The sequence below is a fragment of the Macaca nemestrina genome, chromosome 2, assembly GCF_043159975.1.
Source record: "Macaca nemestrina isolate mMacNem1 chromosome 2, mMacNem.hap1, whole genome shotgun sequence".
Classification (NCBI taxonomy): Eukaryota; Metazoa; Chordata; class Mammalia; order Primates; family Cercopithecidae; genus Macaca; species Macaca nemestrina.
Genome location: NC_092126.1, coordinates 10,199,101 through 10,218,630, shown reverse-complemented (window position 1 = coordinate 10,218,630; position 19,530 = coordinate 10,199,101). Strand labels below are relative to the sequence as shown.

Here is a 19,530-nt window from a genome sequence, read left to right as displayed (position 1 = left end):
TGGAACTTGAGCCTTGGAGTTCAGCCAAGTTGGGTGGACTTCCTGGTGCCTCCACTGCTGGCCTGTCTGAGCCCTGCCCTGGGACAAATGTACAGGACTCCAAATGGAGCAGAATCTCAGGGAACAGTAAAAGGTTGGGGAGGGCAGAGTTTGGGGTTGAGGGACTCTGGGGTTCTTGCTGTCAAGTTCATATCTGCCTCTGAGTTACCCATGGTAATTTATTCCTCTCATATTTTTTTCTTTATTTGTTATTTAATTCACCAAAATTATATGTATTTATGGTACACAAGATGATGTTTTGATATATATCTAAATTATGGAATGGCTAAATCAAGCTAATTAACATATATAGCACCTTACTTTTTTGTGTGACAAGAACACTTAAAATCTACTCTCTTAGCAGTTTTCAAGGAGTTAATACATGCTGGGCTTAATACCTAGGTGATGGGTTGATAGGTGCAGCAAACCACCATGGCACACATTTACTTATGTAAAAATCCTGCACATGTGCTCTGGAACTTAAACAAAAAGCCCAACAAAATAATTAAATATATATATATATATATATATATATATATATATATATATATATATATATAATCTATTGATGTTAACTATAGTCACCACGATGGGCAATGAATCTCTTGAATTTATTAAAATGTTGTATCCTTTGACCAACATCTCCCCAGTCCCACCACCTGGCAGCCTCTGAGAATAACCATTTTATTCTCTGCTTCTATGAGTTCATCTATTTTTTACATTCCACATATAAGTGCCACATTTTCATCTGAAATACCCTTGGGCTCCCAGGCTCCCATGGCCTGGCAGGCTTCAGTGAACCATCCACCTAACCGCCCCACTCCCCTAACACGCATTTGCAACCTCGCTTTAATTACCACCCCCACCTTCTCTAAAGCAGCCAAGATATTTTAAAACCCTTGTTTTGATCTTCTTTGCATATCAGTTACACTATTTCTGAGCATGTTTATTTTTATTTTTTTTTTTCCGGTGGTGAGCCCGTTGCTTTGAGCCCTCTGCTCGCACGTTTCCACTTCCTCTCGCTTTCCTGTGCGCGGCTGTGGTCTCCGAGTGTGCCGCTCAGAGTAGGCTGGGTGATTCTCATGGGCCTGTGGCCTTTGATGGAGCCAGGGGAGGTAGGTTCTTCCACCACTGGTGCTCCATTGCTCCTGACATCTGCAGAGGCAAGATGAAATTTCAGTTGTGTTTCATTTGTTCCATCTCCCAAGGAAGTAGACCTGACTACTAGTCAGATAAGGGAAAAAGGGCCCTTTCTTGGGCATGAAAGAGACTGGGGATTTAGTCCAAACTCTGACACTGACCTTGAGAAAATCCTCTTCCCTCTTGGGATTGGACTCAAAATTACTGAAGCTCCCGTGGATTCTAACCAACTGTTTTAACAATTAGCTGTTCTAACAATGTGCTTTTCTAACAATTAGCAAAATCATTTTCATATTGAAGATGAGCTTAGGGTCAGCTTCTGAAATCAACATGTTGGAGACCCAGGGACGATTGAAGTACTCCATGTTCAAGAAGTGATTACTGAGATTTGCGGGATAAACCATCTCTTTGTGATAGGATCTTGTGAAATGTGTATGGTACGACTTGTGAAAAGTCCAAGCTAAACCCTTGTCATGATATACATCTAAATTCACATGCTTCCCAACGTTTTTTTTTTTTTTTTTTTTTTTTTTTTTGCAGCATACCTAGAACATGGTATTATTTGTACAGCAACCTGGGCAAAAGAACAAGGCCACTCTTGCCCGGTAGCAACCAACTCATTAACTGTGGCTGTGCTGAGCTCTTCCTGGCCACTCCAAAGACTGAAGAGACAATATGTGGGCCTATTTGAGACCCAGATTTGGGAAAGTTCAATTTAAAGGATTAAAACAACTCTTCATCTAACCAGAATAACAAGAGTGTTCTGGCCTATAAAAATCACTAGAGAAGGCAAAACAGGTAACAAAGTGGGTCCTGAATCCAGACCATGGGGTTCAGATAGAGACTCTATCATTTACCAACTCTATGTCTTTGGGAAACACTAAAGCTCAGTTTTTTTCTGTCTTTAAAATGGGAATGATAATATTCTCAGTGGCCATAGGACAAAATAAGGTAACGCATTTCAGCACATTCCTTAATAAATATTAGCTTTGATTATGGCTAATGCTAGTCAGGAAATTAAAGATCATTTGGTCCAATCTTCTCATTTAAACAAAGAAGAAACTTTGACTTGATCAAAGTCACACAGCTAATTAGTAGCTGAACTGGGACTAGAACCTAAGTCTTCTGATTTCAGTCCTGTGCCTTTATATACTAAGGGGTATGATACTTCATTCTGTGTTAAAAACATCTGAATTCCTAAGTATGTAGGATGAATTATTTTCCCCCATAAGACATTTGGAAGGTAGGACTCTTCCTATTTGTTTTAAATTAGCTTACCAGCGACTCTGCCTTGAAGCATGGGCTTGAATGAGATGATTTATCAAACGCTTGCCTCCTGTTTCAGGTCGGTAGCCAAGGGCTGGCCTCCTCGGCTTTGGAAGGCACAGAAATGGGTACAGTGGTTGTATATCTGCATCTCAGATGCCAAAGGTTTCAGGTCACCAGTACAGAAGTCCCATTTTACATATGAACATACTAAACTTCTGGTTAACTCAGAGCCACACATGTCCAACAGCAAAACAAAAACTAGAACTTGAATCTCCGACTTGATGCTGGTGCCTATTCCATAGATCTCACAAGGAGAAACAGGATTTAAGATTCCCTGTTGCTGTATACTGGCCACTTCCTTCAACCCTATAAACATGCTGAAGTGCCCTGTGAAGTCAATTATTCATTTAATTGTGCTTTGTTCCTTTCCTTTTTTTTCTACCTCCAGCCACAAATGTTTGAGGCAATTTATAGGAAATACAGTAACGAATAATGAAGAGCACATAAAAATAAACTACAATATCTTATAAATAAACCATAGGATATATAGAATTGTGCTTTCCAAAGTGGCAGCCACAAGGCACATGTGTCTATTTATATTTAAATTAATTAAAATTAAATATAGTTAAAATGTAGCTCGTCAGGTTCACAAGCTGCATTTTAAGTGCTCAGTCACCACATGTGGCCAGTGGTTACTTATGGACATTTCAGATACAGAATATTGCCCATGATTGCAGGAAGATCTATTAGACAGTGCTGTCTAGACAGACAACCAAGTCATATATTCTTACACATTTGCAATAAATTTTGGCTCTGAACTTCGTGTTGGCAAAGCCAAATAAAACAAAGCAAAATCAGTTGTGTCATTATCAATTCCTCAAGGGAAGCAAAGCTTTTCTATCACTTAGACCTAAAAGAATTCCTCCTATGGGGCTTTATAGAAAAGGCCACCAAGTGACAGAGCAAATAATGTCCTCAGAAACCACAAGAGACAAGTTCAATGTATAATTCACTAAAATTCAACTAACACTTCTCGGGTGAGTTTAGGATACTTACCTGGTTCTAAAGAGAGATACCTTAACAACATCAGTCAAGTGAATTTGCTCTACAGAAATGACATTAGAACTGAGGCCTGAATGACAAGATGATGTAGCCATTGTAGATCCAGAAGAAGAACATCCAAACAGAAGGAAAAGTAAGTGAATGTTCTTCATCTCTGAAAGTATTGAGCAAGTTTGAGGGAGAAAAAGGCCAGTGAACTTCGTGGATGAGGCTGAGAGTGGAGGGAGAAGATGCTGAACAGGCAGTCGGGACAGATCATGTAGGGTTTTATAGCTTATGGTGAGAGGGTTTAGCAAAGAGATAAACTTATAATTTATGGCTTTAGAGAGATCAGTCTGGCTACTGCACGAAGAGCTGACTGTAGAGGGAAAAAGTGTGGGCAGGAAGAACATGATAATAGCTTGGAATAAGATAGTCAGCAGTGCAGATGGTGAGAAATCGTCTAATTTGACCGTTTCAGGTTTGTAAAGTCAATAGGACTTGCTGAGAGATTACATATAGGGTTTCAGGGAAATAAAGAATATTATAATGACTCAATTATTTGCGTTGAACAAATAGCTAGGAGGTCAGGTAGCACTTACTGTGACAGGGAATACTTGGGGAGGAGGAATTCGGGGTGGAGAATTCCTAAATTAATAGTTTGGTTTGGATCACAGTTTGCGTGAAGTGCTTATTACATATACAAGTAGAGTTATGGAGTCTGAAGCTCAAGGGAGAAGTGTTAGAGACAGAGATTTGAAGTTATCTGCATATAAGTGGTATTTTAAAGCCATGGGTCTCAATGAGTTCATCTAAGAAGAGTACAGACAGAATAGAGATAAGAACCCCAGAGCACACCAAAACCTGATGTCGAGGAGAAACAGCCAGACAAGGAGACAGAAAGGTAAGGACAAACCAGGTGAGTGTGGGATCACAAAGTCTAGAGAAGAAAGTGTTTAAAGAAGTATGAAGGATTCACCATGTCCAATTCAGCTCAATACTTCAGTTAGTTGAATACACGTTGACCTTGGAAACATGTAGGTCATTGGTGACTCTGATAAAGGCTGTTTAAGTGGAGTGATATAGAGTCTGAAGAAAATCAGAGCAGAGTTGAGGAGAGAATGGGAGCTAAAGAAGTGGAGACAGGAAATGTAGATCTTACTTTTAAAGTTTTTTTTTTGTGAAGGCATCAGAGAAAGGGGGTGGTCGCTAAAGGGACATGTAGGGCCAAGGGAGAGCTGGGTTGGTTTTTTTTAATTTTATTTTTAGTAGTTGTTATAAAGGCATATTTGTATGCTGATGGGATAGATGTAATGGAACATCAGAAATTGATGTTGCAAGGGAGAAGCGTAGGAAAGGAGATGGGATCTAGAGGACAAATGGAAGGGTTGGCCTTAGAAACTCTGCCACTTCCTCCACTATAATAAGAGGAAGGCAGTGTATGTGGGCACAGATGCAGGTGGGTTAAGGAAAAATGCAATAACTCTCCTCTGCTAGCAAAAAGGAAGGTCATAATCCCAGGGCATGGGATATGTAGAGCATGGTGGATATTCAAGTAGGGAGCTAAAGGTTTGAAAGAGTTGACCCAGAGAATGAAAAGTGCATTTTCTAGAAGCATCATAGGATCCTCTGGCACGGTCTGTTTCAGGTTTGTGATCAAGAATTTAAAGTGAACTGATCAGCATGGTTTGTAATGTTCTGAACAACAGTCTACTGTTTGTTTGGGTGCAAGCAATGGAGGAATTAGAAGATATACTTTTCACCAGGATTGCAGTTTTGCCAGGTACAATAAAGGGGAAGGCAGCAGGGGAATGGTGGGTATTGGAAGGACAGCATTTATGGCACAGAGTAGAGTGAGTTAAGTTTGGACTAAGGGTTAAGTCTACCCAGTAACACAACATCACTGGGCTCCACACATACCCAAAGTGTCTGCCTGGACCCATCAGTATGCCGAGAATTTTCCTTCCCTCCACAAAAGAAGCTCACTACTGACTTCACCTGGTGCCTGCCACATCTAGAATCCCCCTTCAGGGTTTTGCAGCCAATTAGGAACTGAGTGTTGGGCACCAAACTGGGTAGAAGAGGCACTCCTGAGCGTACACACACTTGCAACGGAGTCTCAACACATTATTTAGACCTAAGAGGCTGTGTGGCTGGCAGGAAAATACCCTACACACGCAGAGAGAAGACCTGGGTTTCATCAGTTTCTGTGGCTTTTACCAAATGAGAAAGTTTTTTTCATATCCTGAGCCTCTGTTCCCTCTCATCATAACTCTGGCCTGGGCTTAAATTACAGCTGCTTATACAGATCTGATGCGATGGTAAATGTACAACCATTTTCAAGTGTAGGGAATTATGGAGATGTGAGAAATTACATTGTTATTATGACTCTGAAAGGGGCTACCAAATGCAAATCTAAGGCGTTTACTGGTGTGAGATTGATTTCAAATGTCAGCTAATATAGGTCACCATGGCTTATAAGCAATTTGCCTTAAAATTAGAAACTTATGAAATGCTTAAGATGAAAGGCAGTGCATTTCAAAACAGAGGCAATGGGAAGCAAATTTCTCTCTTTTTTGTGCAACATCCTATGAACCCATGGTTCTCACAGGCCCAGGATATTGCTGCAGTTGGCAGCCCGGTGTATTTTGAACAGCACAGCACTAATCCCTGGGTGACTCTGTAATCCTGAGTGAGTCACTTTACCTTTGGAGGCCTCAATCATCTTCTCTGTAAGGTGGGAAGAATTGTACTGCCTCCTTTTCCACTTACAGGGTATCCAGAAGATCATATTTTTTTTTTAAAGGCAAAAAAGAACTGAGAAATACTCTTGGTTACTCTGCAAAGAGGTTGGTGTAAATGTAAAGTGTCACTATTATTAAGTGTGAGGCGATCTTTCCCACCCCCATCGTGTCCCAGCGTTACAATGTGAGCTGTGTGACAGGCTATTTTTAAATTCCCATCTCTGGAAACATATGGTCCTGCACAGTGCCAAAAAGAGAAAAATGACCTGCTTCAGTTTGTTTGCTTGTTTGTTTTGATCTGATGGAACATTTTCTATGATCCTGTTAAAAGTTGTTGTTTCTACTTTAAACTTTTAAGGTGAGTGCTAAAGATTTTCTATAGCATGGTCTGAAACACACCGTGGCACTATAACTTGCTTAGACAATGGTAAGAGGTCATCCGAGGGCAATGGTGTATTTATACAAATCTTCTGCATTTTTTATGTATCATCTAAGACATTTCAAAAATATATTTTTTTATTTTTTAACAATTTTTATGCTTTTGTTCTCTAATTTTGTGGTAGTTCTGTTTGTTCAGTAGCAGCATTTTTAGGTAAATTTTTTTTTGCAAATATTAGAGCATTTATTTTATAAAATAAAAGATTCCTTTTCTTTCATGTTACCTACAAAAAAGAAGTTGTTTCAAAGTTTTCCTGATTATTATTATTTCTTTTGTTTTATGTTTTATTAATATCAATTGCTATTGACTGAAACCCTTTCCCATGACAAATATACAGTGTATGTATTATAAACTTCATTTTTGCAGTCCCCCTTGAACTGACCTAACTTTTACCTCCTCTCCTGTGCTATTTGGCAAGACTATCCTGAACCTTGACAAACTTCCCACTCATTGGATTTGATTTCTGACACCAAATTCCTGGAAAGATATCTATCTGATCAGTTGGAAAAGAAAAGAGATAAAAACACCTATTTCGCAAGTTTCATGGGACCTGACTTTTGTGCAAGAGTAAAAAATTTCCCCAGTTGAGGTAAATAAAGTTCCCACAAACTTTTTTTTCTTTTTTCTTTTCCTTTAAGGTCCAGGATTCAACTCTCTTATCTTTGGGTCAAGTGACAGATAAAACTAGAATTGATGAAGTTTCATGGCTCTTATCCAATGAAAAAGGTAATTTAAAAGGAGGATGGTAAGGAAAACTCAGAAAGACAGGGCCTGCATCTTCAGCTAGATGATGAAATCAAGAATATGTAAGAGGAGTTTGAAGTGTTCTGTGTGACCCTGGGGGTCAATAAGAAAGCCAATTGAGGAAATTCACAAAAGTGCAAAATTAAAAAAACTTATGAAGTTACAGACATATCCAACATTGGGAAGCTCTTCTTTAAGCGGCGGTGACCAAACTCTCCAGCAATTGATGCACTCATGCTGCACCCATAAAGATCTTCTTCAGGCCAGGGCACAGTGGCTCACACCTGTAATCCTGGAACTTTGAGAGGCCGAGGCTGGTGGATTGCTTGAGGTCAGGAGTTTGAGACCAGCCTGGCCAACATGGTGAAACCCTGTCTCTACTAAAAATACAAAAATTAGCTGGGTGCGATGGCGCATGCCTGTAGTCCCAGCTATGTCAGGAAGTCGAGGCACGAGAATTGCTTGAACCTAGGAGGGTGGAGGTTGCAGTGGGCCGATCATGCCAGAGCACTCCAGCCTGGGCAACAGGGTGAGACCCTGTCTTAAAAAAAAGACCTTCATCTTCTGTATGTACTTTATCACCTGGCATCGTCTCACCTCCTCCAACTTCTCCACACCATTAATGATCTCCCCCTCCTCTGTACTCCTAGGGGGTTCAGAAGCTCCGGGCACCATTTAAATAGTAAGTACTTCACAGATTTGAGGTGTTATATATCTGTTTTTAGGGGATGTGTCATGGTCTCCCAACAATGAGTTGTAAGTTCCTGGAGGGTAGGGACCATGTCTTACATTTCTTTTGAAGTCCCTTGATGCTTAGCACCTTGTTGGGCACAGAAGAGTAGCAACATTCCTTCACACTCACGGCAGGCTTTAGCATTTCCAAAGCACCTCCACCTGCCATTCATGTCATGTTCCCAACAACTAGGTGTTTTCCGCAAGGCAGATAATGAATAGTATCTGATGGGTGAGGAAACTGAGGTTCAAAGAGCTCATTACACCTGCAAGTGCAACAGAATTTATAGTCCAGTGCTCTCCCAGCAATAACCATTAAATGAGTAGATAAAGAGCAGATCCTGTGGTTCAAAACTGTGTGGGTAGCCAAAGGGATGCGGCCATGTATTTGGCTACATGCCCTGTCATGTTGATGTAGATTGACTTCCAATACAGGCTAGAGAATTCGCTTTGTGTGGAGGGACTCAGTCTGAGTGACACATGGTCCGTGTCTCTTTGACTCTGGGCATGTTCTGCAAATGAGATGAGATTCCAATAAGAACCAAGAATGTTTTGGGATGTGTTTCTATGGAAGCCTAGATAGAGATCAGTAACCTCAGACATCGCTCTGGGCAACTTCCGGGCCTGTCCATCTCCAGGCATCTAGAAATCTGTGCCCAAGGCAGACAGAAAAGATAAGGGCCTGGAAGAAGCCTTAGGCACCAATTGGACCTCAGTGTTCTTCACTTCTTTAACTGCTAAATTCACCCAATCACATTTAAATAAATTTTATAAGACTTTGAAAATGTGTTTCTGTTCCTCTAGAAATTACCTCTAAATTTTCTAGTATAAACGTCTGCCAGCTTTGTTCAGCCAAGTTCCTTTCCCCCTCTTTTCTTTGACAATGAAAGCAGCTTTGGTGCCAACGCTCAGAACTGGCAGGTGTTTGATGACACATGTTCTGTGATAAATGTTTATTACATAAGTTCATTCAAGCTAGCTACCAGAGCTTTTGAGGCATCACTGCTACTTATCATAAAATTGTCCTTGAAAACCAGAAGCCCAATATATTCCCAAAAGCTCTATTTTTTTTTTCTTTCTTCTTTTAGGTTCTCTGTGTTCTATCGACGTCTGGTGCAATGGAGAAGTCAGGAGATGGTGCTTGAATCCTGACTCTGTCACAGGCTGGCTGTGTGACCCTGCGAAAGCCACTTCTGTACTCTGAGCCTAGTTGCTCACTTGTAAAATGAGGAGGTGGAAGCTATGATTGCCAGGGTCTCTCTAATTTCTGACGTGTCCCAATAAGAGGACAAACTGGTGGGGAAAGAAAGCAATTTCAGTCAAGCAGAAACACATGCTTGCCTTTCCTCACCCAGAATGTGCTTTACATAACCGAATTTGCTTCCTTTTTTACTGGCTTGCCCTCCAGTCAGGAGGCAGGGGAGCAGCACGGCTGGCAGCAGCTTGGAGAGGGTGCGTGTACAGGGATGGATGTGGGGAGGGGATGCTGAGGGAGGCTTTGTTGGCGAGTGAATGAGGTACAGGCACCAAGAACTACTAGAACTTTGTCACACTTCTTATTACTGTGATTATGTTATATTAGAACGAAAAGACGCAGGGTATTTAAAGTACAAAAACCTAGAGAAGAACTACTAAGGAACTTCTAGTCCCATGATTATTCTAGATAAAGCATTCAGAAACTTTAGCTATGCAAATTAGATTCGTTTTTGAAGAAAATACTTACATATTAAGAATTTTACAGCTGGGTGCGGCGGCTCACACCTGTAATCCCAGCACTTTGGGAGGCCGAGAGGAAGGGGGTGAATCACCTAAGGTTGGGAGTTCAAGACCAGCCTGGCCAACATGGTGAAACCCCATCTCTACTAAAAATACAAAAATTAGCCAGGCGTGGTAGAACGCGCCTGTAGTCCCAGCTATTGGGAAGGCTGAGGCGTGAGATTCACTTGAACCCAGCAGGCGGAGGTTGTAGTGAGCCGAGATCGTGCGACTGTCCTCCAGCGTGGGTGACAGAGTGCGACTCTGTCTCCAAAAAAAAAAAAAAAAAAAAAATTTAAAAATTATCAGCTTGATATTTTTTCCTCCAAAACTTACAACTAGCCCATGTGGAAACATGTTGTAGGTCTTTTCATGCATTAAAGTTTGTACCAAATAAAGCTCACACACTGTTATTTTCTCCATTTTACAAGTGAGAAAACTGAGATGCTAACAGGCCCAGCACACTGTCAGAAGATTCAAATCACAGGTGGCAATGTTGAGAGTTAACACAGATCCCCTTTGCCTCGGGGTCTGGAACTCTCTCTGCTACTGTGCTCTAAGGCATTCTTCCACACTGCTCCACAGAGAGCTTTCCTTGGCCTCAGGCAGAGAGATGAGTAATTACCTGTAAACCGGAATCAGGGTTTATCTCTCTGCTGTCTAAAGTACTAATGTACAATCACAGACTATTAGAGCAGTAAAGTTCCCTAGATATAATCTAAGCTTTTTTCCTCAGCTGAGTACTTCAGTGGTACTCTCTGGTGCTTTTGGACAAGTTAGTGGCAAAATCAGCACTGAAATCCCTTAACTCCCACTTTATACTGTTTATGAGAGTTGGCATTAAAAAACAAAGTGAAGCCAGGCACGGTGGCTTACGCCTGTAATCCCAGCACTTTGGGAGGCTGAGGCAGGTGGATTGCTTGAGGCCAGTTCAAGACCAGCCTGGCCAACATGGTGAAACTCCATCTCTACTAAAAATACAGACATTTCTGGGTGTGGTGGCATACACCTGTAATCCCAGCTACATGGGAGGCTGAGGCAGGAGAAACACTTGAACTGGGAGGCAGAGGTTGTGGTGAGCTGAGATCATGCCACTATACTCCAGCCTGGGGGACAAAGCAAGACTGTCTCAAAAGAAAAAAGAAAAAAAATCAAACAAACAAACAACAACAACAAAACAAAGTGATTTAGAAGATCAACCACTAAATAAATAGAGTACCAGGAATTATTTTTTTCAAGTCACTTAATAATCCTGCTGGCCAGGATTGGACAGAGTTAACTTTTGCCTCAGTTTCTTCAATGATTTTCATTACCAACCTCACCAATATCATGTAGAGGGACTGAGGCAGAAAAAACTGTTACTGCCTATGAGTCATCCATTCTTGACCTTCAGCATGTTTTGAAAATGTGTTGTGAAATGCTTCACAATCAATAATTCCATCACCAGGCAGTATGAGGCTGGGAGTTATGCAACAGGCGGAACAGGGCATTACTGCTACATCATTCAGGAGACTTCAAATTTCTGTTGTGGGCAGAACCTTCAGCAGGACCTAAAGACACAAAGTCCCCATAAAAGTTAAAAAAAAAAAACAAAAAACAAAGAACAAAAAACAAAAAACAGAAACAAAGAAAGGATGGAAGACAGAGGAGAAGTGAACATAGACTTCTTTCCTTGCACTGGATCGGTAAAGTGGGACAAGCAGCTAAGTGTAGATATTCTCAAGCTAGTATGTCTGTTCTTTTCTGTCAATGGCTAAGTTATACTCCAGTGTTACACTGCTGTGAGGCAACTCTTCTCTGTGCCCTAGACAGTGGCTTCATCTCCAGATATTGCAAGTGTCCTAGGTGAAGGAGGTAGCTAGTACAAGGGAAAGGAGCACAGAATAAGGAGGTGAAGACCCAGTTCAAGTCCCTGGCTGCCACTTACAGACCTATGACACTGAGAGTGGTCACATCACCTGTCAGATCTCCAGGACCTGCTGTCCTACCAAGGGTAGATAACATCTGCCCCATAGATTCTACACAGTTCAGAAGTGATGAGGGATGTGAAAACACGTTACAAACTACCCAAAGGCAAGGGACTATTAGTAGAAACCACGAATCTGATTTTGCAAGCTCAGATAGAAGGAGTCTCCCATTTAAAGATGGGCACTGGGGTGTGACTTGTGGTTAGAGGCAAAATCAACGCCTGTGCCATGCAGGTGACAGAGGAGAATTTTCAAACTCCAATTTGTGCCAGTCACTATTAGCTATAAGCAGCAGGGTGCTGGAAAATGTTTAACTGGTTCTACAGTGGTGAAAAGCCCTGAATTATAGGTTTTGCTGATTTCTGTGGTATAAATACTTGCACCATGGCACATTCAAGCTATCAATGTGACATCAATAACCATGGAGTGAGGAAAAGATGCCCACCACTGTCTCTCCCATTTATGCAAGTCAACATACCACTGGAAACTTTTCCAGAGGCTTAGGATGCTGTAATGAACTTCACAAGCCTTCTTGACATACGGGACTCAAGTTTTAACATTCAGCCACAAGCGTCTGCTCAAATAATTCAGAAATGGAAATTCTTATTTTTATGGACATCACTGAGCCCTAAAATACAGTTCTAACATCCTTAGTAATGTTCTTTTCAAATCTGATGACTTGAGGGATCATCAAGCATAGTGTAATCCGGCACAGCATGCAAATGGAGTCAGAATCTTAGATCGGGCAGTTGCAGTCCTATCTGTGTGATCCTGCACAAGTCACCTGCCATTTCTCAATCTCAGTTTCTTCATCTACAAAATGGGAAGAGCCCTGGTTTTTCCCGCTTCTAGGGCTCCTGTGAGATCAAATGAAAAAATGCAAGTGCAAGAGTTTCGAGGACAGCAAAATCCTGTTTGCCTTTGAATTATTAATATGACTTGCTTAAAAGTTGATTACTAGACTAATCCATGCTGTGCTAGGCAAGCCCTGCACAGGAACTTGAGTCCTCTATCTACAGCACAAGCCCATACCATGTCTCTGCTCAGTTCAGTCAGGCTCAGGCAGGGCCTGCGTGACACAGAGTGAATGTCCCCTAAGGCCTGTGGAGTAGCTCTATTGCATTGGGCCTAGGCGCATCCAAAACTGCTTTTGCCCACAAACCTTCTCAACAAGTAACTTGTGGAGGTTAAAAACATGATCCAGCCCAGGCACCGTCATTCTAGGGCTTTACCATTATTCCTGAAGAGCTGGGCAATGGACTATGCTCAAAAATTTTCCCCAACCAACTTTGAGGCCATATTTGAGGCCAGGGTCTGTTGGTGGGGGTGCCTGGGGAGTCTGCATTTTAAACAAGCACCCTAGTTAATTCAGTTACAAGCAAGACTTGGTCAAAAAAAAATTTATATGGTATGAAACTTGATGGAGCAGAACAAGGAAAGGATTCTCCATTGATTCTCTGCCAGGTACTTGATAGAAAGCAATACTTTTTGAGGGAAATCCTGGCTGTGCAGGGAGACACCTTTATAATCCACTTCCTTGTCAGGCTTCTTTCTTTCCTTCATGCAGTATCACTGCCCCTAGCTACCCAAACACACAAAGGATGGTTAAAATATACAGTTGTGCCTAGGTTGGGCACACAGAATGCCAGCCACTGAGGCTTCTGTGAACAGCATAGCCACTCACTGTCTGCCATCCAGCACCCACCCAAGGCCAGCACAGAGAGATGATTTCAGAGAGGTTTGTCTAAAGCACCGTCTATCCACCCAGTCCTTTATATATCCTAAAGGAAAAGGTCTGTTGATCAACACAACACCTATTGATTCTGTATCACCAGTTAACATATCCTAAAGACAACCTTATTGCTCCATGTACAACATTATATCTTTCATCTGCCTATTTAGTCCACAAATACTTATCAGGCTCCAACTATGTCAAGCACGTATATAGAGCTGGAAATCCAGGATGAATGAGGTTCCATTCCGGTCTTTGAAAAGTTAGTCTCGGAGGATTCAGAAACTAAGCAAACAGTTGCAGCACCATGTGGTAAGTATAACTGAGACTTACACAGGTATTGGGGCATACAAAGGAGGGAAAACCACACTATGGTGGCTGTTGGAAGGGGATCAGGAAAGCTTCCCAGCATAGAAGGGGACCAGGTTTGCAAAGGTGGCAGGAGTTCTAGACAGAAGTACTAGCCCGTGCAAAACACGGCCACAGGGGCAGCAATGTGAACCGGGGGAGCAAGTAGCGCATGTTACTGAAACAGAGAATTCGTCAGGGGTGTGGCAGCAGATCAGACTGAAAACCAAGCAGGTGAAAGTCTTCATCTGCCAGGCCACGAGTTTAGATTTCACCTTGAAAGCAATGGGCAGCCTTTTCAGAAAGATAAGATTTGCATTTTTTATAGATGTGTTTGTAGAGAAGTAGTGTAGAGAACAAGTTGAAATAATAAGAAAGCAAGTTAAGAAGTCATTGAACCTGCCTAGGTGAGAGATGACAGGGACCAGAACTGAAGCAGAGGTGTTGGAGGCGAAGAGGAGAGGAAGGATTTGGAATAAATCAAGGAGATAGCGTCTCTAGGATTCACTAGGTGTGGGCTGGCGGTTGGGGTGGAGTCGCCTAAACAACCTGAGATTTTCTGACAGGGACAGCTTGTGTGTGTGATGCTTTAACCAAGATAATAAACGCAGGGAGAGGAACCAATTTCAGAAAGAAGTTAATGAATGCAGTTTGGAATATGTTCAATTTGGGATGACTCTGAAATATCAAAGTGAAAAAATTTAGTAGTTAATATGAGTTTGCAGTTCAAAACAACGAATGAGATGGAAATATAAGAAGTTTTTTTTCATTAGATGTAAAACTCTTGCTAACGACATATTTATTACTCTTCTAATGAATGTACTCAGATAATGTACTCAGTGATAAATTCATTTTCAAAATTAATGTTAGGAAAAAATGTCTCTCAAATAATCAGGACACATACTTCAATCAGAAAAAGAATATTATGTAAGTCATCACGTTTACTTTTTTGCCCTGCCTGCTGGGAAGCTCAGTTATATTTCATGCTTAATTGCAGTAAATACACCAAGCCTTACAACATAACACATTGACTTTCTTGCTATTGTTCTAGTTGTATCTTTTTATTTGTGATGTAACATCCCATTGCAAGTCCTGTATTTTGAAAGCTGCCTCTGCTTCTCACTGGTAACAAAAAGTATGTATGTTTTCACTTGACATTATTCAGTTAAAGTTGAGCCCTATTTATTTCAAATATTTTTAAGGCTCCCAAAAAGAAGCTTTTTTTTTTTTTTTTTTTTTTTTTTACAGTCTATGAGAGTGGCTATTTTTTCCCCAGATAAAAGAAAATTAAACAACAACAACAACAACAACAAAACCCACCCTCTTTGGAAAGGGAATTGATCCTCAGGGACTAGAGCCAAGGGAGCCAGAAGCTTTTAGATCATTACAAAAAGCTAGAGCCATTGACTCAAAAAGAGCACCCGAATGGTATGAGGAACAAAACCTGAGCAGATGAGTTCTGACCCAGTCCCTCTCCTACTTCTCAGCCAAGTGGAACGCTTTACTCCCAAGATGAGGTAGGGTCATGATAAAAATAGCATCAGAGAGGGTTTGAGTAAATTTCTTTCAGGTTATTAAGAGGTATTCTTAACCTTAGAGAAAAAAAAAGTCATCATCATAATAATTTTTATCATTTAACAATGCCCTTGAATCCATTATCTAACTGAGTTGTCTCCAGTGTTCTGAGGGGTAGGTTAGGGCAAGAACTGCCATCATTCACACCTCATAGATCCACATATTCCCACATAATGTTACTTTGGGCCACTTTTAGGAAGCATATATCAAGCTGAGCTTACTTTCCTTTATTAAGATTATTCACAGTTATGAAAGTAGAATAACAAGGCCTGGTGCGGTAATACCAGCAGTTTGGGAGGCCGAGGTGGGCGGATCACCTGAGGTCAGGAGTTCAAGACCAGCCTGGCCAACATGGTGAAACTCCCTCTCTACCAAAAATATAAAAATTAGCTAGGTGTGGTGGTGGGTGCCTGTTAATCCCAGCTACTTGGGAAATTGAGGCAAGAGATTTCCTCGAACCTGGGAGGTGGATGGTGCAGTGAGCTGAGATCATGCCATTGCACTCCAGCCTGGGCAACTGAGTGAATCTCAGTCTCAAAAAAAAAAAAAAAAAAAGTATAATAACAAGGGCAAATGATATGCCCAGGAGGATTTATTATCCCCGTTTCACCGATAGAAAAACTGAGACTCAGAGACATGCAATAACAAGTTGCGCTCCCTCTTAGCTGCCTTGGTAGAGTTAAAAAAGGAAACATGGAGACCATGTGCTCCTGGATGTTCCCCCATGGAGCCCAGCAGCTTTGGAATCCTCTCGAGCTTTCAGGAGGAGCCCCTACTTCAGGCTTCAACAGCTCATTTACTGGCATAGTGAGATGCTAATGATAGAAACCACCAAATGGACAGTTTTAACTAATCTGACTTCCCCCTTCACTAATGACTGCAGCCACTTTGTCCCACAAAATCAATAGTGGGTTAGAACCCCTTCTTTCCTTCTGGTAGAATTCACCTGCCTCTGGTTTCATCAGCCAAGAGGCCTGAGAGCAGCCAATCAATAAAGCAGCAATCAAAGCCATTTTTAAAGGAGTTGATGAAATTAAGAACATTGGGTTTTATTAAGCCAGGTCCAGAAGACCGTCTTAGCTATGAGACCTCACGCAAGTCATTTCACCTCCTTGTGTCTTAACTTCCATCTGAAAAATGGTTCGAAAATAAGCCCTGTCTGACTCACCATGTAGACTGGTTCTAAGATCACAATTAGGTGTTATTAGCACCTTGTAAATATGTTCGCAGAAGGTGAGGGATACTTAGTCCTATCCATGCAGGAATTTCCAAACACGTAACTCAAGGGGCAGAGAGGTAGCCTAGGAAAAGCAAGGGCCTCGTGGGACACAGACTACTAGGTGTGGCACGTGCAGTGAGGCCTGCATTGTGGTGAGAAGAGAGACACAGGGATGCCATAAGCAGCTACACAAGATCCCTTTCCACATGTACCCAGGCTGACAAAAGTCACCAGAAAATACAATCAGAAACTCCTTTAAAAGAATCAATTAGTCCAACAATTTTATTCCCTGGGGAAGATAAAATTTACACACTTCCTCTAATCAATCAATCCCACAAACCTCTTGAAACTTCAGTCGGAAAATTTGCAAACTGCTAAGTAATACACAACTTTTTTTATAGGTGGCAGACTAGAGGTGGGAAGGGAACATCAGGCTCCTTAATACATGGAAACGAAAACATGTTGGTCTTTAAAGAGTTATGAGGAACTCTCGGTTTTTCAGTAGGAGACTAGAATTTTAAAATCATACACAGCAGAACCAGAAAACCTCTTAGAGGCCATTTTCTAATTTATCCTCCCCCCACCCATTTTACAGAAAAGGAAACTAAAACTCAGAGAGACGTGACCTGCTTCCAGTTACACCACAAGGTAAAATCAGATAAAATCATGAGCTGTGTCCCTTTCTGCATTTAACTCAACACACATTTACGGAGCACCAACCAAATTCTTGCTGGAGAAACAAAGATGGATAAGTCGCAGAATGCATCTTCAAGGAATTCAGAGTCCATTAGGGAGACAGACATATAAGCAGACGATTCCAGCACAGATTGGCATGTGCTATATTAATGATAGAGAGTGCTATGGGAATACACAGAATAGGGAGTGGCTAATTCTGCCTGGGGTTGCCAGGAAACTCTCCACCCAGGAGTGGGCATTTAAGTGCATTGACAGAGTGGAAGGGCATTTCAAGCAAAAGGAAAAGAGTGAACTAAAGCAAGGGGATGGGAGAGAACACAGCTTGTGTGGAAAGCCCCACACAAATAGTTTGAAACAGCTGGAGGGTTTATAGAAGGTGCTGCAAAACCACCTCATGGGATGTCACTAGGTCACAGCTGCCACCCTCCACCTCATTTGGCATGCTCCCTGGGGCTATGGCCTGTGTCCACCTAATGGGCCAGTATAACACCTGGCCAAGTGCCGATGGCACGGTGGGTCTTAATGAATTCCCTTTGAAGATGAGAGGACTGTGAGGGAGAAAAGAATTTGCCACTCAAGTGAGTCAACTGGAACGGAAGGTGTGTCCTGGCTTCTGAGTCCTAGCACTCTGACTGGTTGACCAGACAGCCGAGGTCACCTTCCCTGGGGCCACAGGGTTCTACTTGGGAACATCAAGTCTTTTTTCAGCAAGTTGTTCCTAAGCCACAACACTTCTGGCTTACCCCCTGCCTTTGTAGTTTTACCAACATAATTGATCCCAGAGCTCGGTTTCTTCCATACCCCTTGGTTTCCTAGGGAGTGATGATATATGCAGGCCTCCTCGGAGCTGCAGCACAGCCCAGGCCTCCTGGGGGAGAGCACGGAGGGATATGTAAGAGGCAGACATAAATAGTCTTGCACTGCTGCAGTCATCCTTTTGGGTGCTCTGAGCTTCCTGTCCTGAGCTAAGATTTTCCTCTGGGGTTAGCTGAGGCACAGAAAGATAAACAAAGCTTTAAAGTGACTCTCCTTATTGGAAAGCTACAAGCACTTGCAAGATACCATTTTTTCCTACCTTGTGATGAGCATGTCTAGGCTTCCCATCATCACACCCTGTGAAGACTCCACAAGGTGTGTATGGGAAGAGGAGAGACCACTTGAGTATGAGACGTCTTTCAAGTGCCCTCCCACATATGCTAGGTCTACAAAATGTCAAAACAGCCAGGCAAATCATGCCAGGATTCATCATGGCAGGGAGAAACCAGTCACCCTGATATTCACCATTGAGCAGTCCAAACAACCCTTAATGACTAAGGTTTTTTCCACTTACACCTGGTTCTTTTGCTTTCACCACACAATTGTGTTAGCAAATGAGATCCTTGAGTAAGCAAAACAGGTCCTTCACTGATTCTCTTGTAAAAACACATTCCATATCCTACTACAGATATTCAGAGTCAAGGAGCATTCATTCACCTAGGTTTTTCAAAACACGCCTCCAAGCCATTTTCACCATGTAGTTGCTATGATCTGAAAAATCAAGTGTGTGCACAAGCAGGTAGCCAATGGCTTGCGAGAGAAGGATAACTGGGCAATGAACAAAATTAAAAGCAAGTCACAGATGCAGAAAATACACTTACAATTTATGTAACTGGATTAGTACCCAGAATACAGGAGGAAGAAAATTCTACACATCCATGAGGAGAAAAAAAAAATAGAAATAAATGATCAGACTATATCAACATGGAAAACTCTGAACAGGAAATAATCCTAAAAGAAATGGAAAGATGCTTAACTTCACTAATATTCAAAGAAATGCAAAATAAAAAAATTAGGAGATGTCGTTTCAGACCCATCAGATTGGCTAAAATTTTAAAAGTTGGACAACATGAAATGTTTGACATGATAAAGCAATGACAAAACATGTGGACTCTGATGATAGGACTGTAAATTAGTAAAGCCATTTTGGATAGAAATTTGGCAATATCTATCAAATTTGAGATTTAGTATACCTTATATCTTAGCAATTCCACTCTTGGTATATAACCAAGAGAAGTTCTTGCATACATACATAAAAATATGTATTTAAGAGA

At 41.6% G+C, this 19,530-nt stretch overlaps 1 long non-coding RNA gene across 1 annotated transcript; it reads right to left on the bottom strand.

The window, feature by feature from the left end:
* Nucleotides 1–1,005: 1,005 nt before the first annotated feature.
* On the bottom strand, nt 1,006–18,597 carry LOC139361731 (uncharacterized). The gene is made up of 3 exons (XR_011619309.1): nt 18,516–18,597; nt 8,960–9,441; nt 1,006–1,194 (listed from the first exon to the last, which is right to left on the bottom strand). It is a non-coding gene; the product is annotated as an uncharacterized lncRNA (long non-coding RNA).
* Between the last annotated feature and the right edge of the window lie 933 nt (nt 18,598–19,530).